The sequence below is a fragment of the Miscanthus floridulus genome, chromosome 18 (assembly GCF_019320115.1).
Source record: "Miscanthus floridulus cultivar M001 chromosome 18, ASM1932011v1, whole genome shotgun sequence".
Classification (NCBI taxonomy): Eukaryota; Viridiplantae; Streptophyta; class Magnoliopsida; order Poales; family Poaceae; genus Miscanthus; species Miscanthus floridulus.
In genome coordinates, this window is record NC_089597.1 from 45,654,739 (window position 1) to 45,656,936 (window position 2,198).

The following is a 2,198-nucleotide window of genomic DNA, read 5'->3' on the forward strand; positions in this document are numbered from 1 at the left end:
GGTGACTTAGTTTTGGGTACTCAAATCAACGCCCAAGTTAAATTACTCAGTGCGCAAAGATAGTTAGGAATGTCGAATGACGCTTGTAGCGAACGGTTTGTTCTATTAAATTAAGCATGAAAAGCAACTTTTATAAATAAAATAAATCCCTTAATAAATAGGATGATATATATACATATAAACTCACGGGTCTATTTTGATAAGCACGAACTGATGAGAGAGGGAGTGCAATAGCTTCGTTTATTTTTCCTAGCATATAGCGTACTCGTTGCATGGCAATTATTCATCGTCCCATCTTCCGTCGTGGCTCTGCACCCCGGCGTGTCTGTTTGCCTACGTCCCAGTCTTCTCTCCCTTAGTTGTGTCATATCAGAATTTTAATAGGTGCACATGGTTTTGCCCCCTGCCACGCCGTGTCCTCTCACTTCCCTGTGCGAGTGTTGGCGCGCCGCTGCTGGCCATGCTACGCCTTACCGCTCTACCTCTGTTGTCTCATTGCTTTGTGTCCTGGTCACTGCGCCGTGTCTACCTTCGCGTCTCACTTGATTTAGTTGTACCATCCATGCCACTGCTGTCCTATGCCCTACCATTCTTTGTTTACCGACCGGGCCACATGATCGATCGGACTGCTATGCTTTCCTGGTTCGCTCTCGGCTCCTTGCTGTCCCTCATGCGCCTACCTTTTCTTGGCCTCCGTTTGATGTTCCCCTCTCTACTGCAACCGCAGTGGTCATAGTTGCTGGTGTTGGTCCTTCCCCGTGCGTGCCCCTCAGTCCGCTCTGGGCTGTTGCTGCGCCTGTGTGCCCGCAGCACCTGCCTAGGATGCACCCACCGTGCCTGAGCACCGGCACCCCCCTCCTTTTCCTTCGCTTATGCGGTTGCGTGCGGCCGCCGCGCTCGCCCTGGTCCACGCTGGCTCGTGCCCCTCGGCCCCACTGTTGACCACGCTGCTCGAAGTACTACAGCACCATGCCATGATTGGCCTGCTACCGCCCGAGCCTCCATCGCCAGCCTCACCTTCTTTGCCACGCCACTGAGCCCTGGAGTGCCGTTGCGGTCACCTCGCGAGGGATCGCTGCGCGCGTGAGCCTTTCGGCCCAACTTGCTGCTGCTGCCGTGGGGCTTCACCTTGCACTGCGGCTCCTCCCATGCCCACACGCCAATGCCCTCACCACTATCAAGGCGCATCTCTAGAGCACCGGAGCCGCTGCGCTCCACTTTACTGCTCTCCCTTCCTGCCCGCACGCCGACACCCTCGCCGCTGTCAAGGCGCATCGTCGGCCATAGTGCATAGGTGCACCAGATCCCACACCACATCCTTGCTCTGGGCCAGCACCATGCCACCTCCCGTCCGTGGTGCCTTGCCACCGAAGCACCCCCACCGCAGCACTAGGCTGCCCAGCCGTGTTGTGGTCGACCACATGCCAGCCGTGTCCGCTACGTAGCCCTCGGTGTGCCATGGCCGCCTGCCGCTGCCCCACGTGTCCTCTGGCAGGTCTTGCTAGGTTGCATTGCTGTTGCCCGGTGGTTGCTCGTGAGGGTGCGTGGCCAGGCTCTTTTGGGCCGCCCATGGGAGCGGTTGGTGCCCTCGCTGCCCCTACGTACCGCCTCCATCGCCGCTGTGCCTTCCTCAGCCCCACAGCACCTTTGCCGCCGCCACTAGCCGGTGGCTCTGCAGTGCTCTATTTTGAGAAGGTGAGAAGGGTATGGATCCAAGTAGAATTTTTATATAGGATTCTCGGTGCAAAATACGTGACCTAGATGAATAGTGCTGATGTATTGTGCGGTGATTTGTTAGAAACACGGGGACGTTTTTGCAAAATGATGACGCCGCCGCTAGGTTTCCTTCGTGGGCCGGCCTGCTCGCACCGGGCCACCCGTGTTGTTACTGCGTCGCGCTTAGGTTGTGCGCTGGGCTGGATTGGCCGCTACGCCGTGCGCGCGCCCACCCTCTAGGCCTTGGCCACGTGGGCTGTAGCCAGCCATGGGCTGCTGCCCGCATGCGCACTAGTGGGCCACCTGCCTGGCTGGCTAGGCTACGGGTGTCTAGACCTCTTGGCCGCTCGCATGGGCCACGCTGGCTGAGGCCGGCCCCAGTGCCTATCTCTTTTTTCTAGTTTTTATTAAAATGGCTAAAACTTGCAAAATCAATAAAAAATTATGTAGGTGTCCAAAAATGGTGAAACCAAATTTGTTAG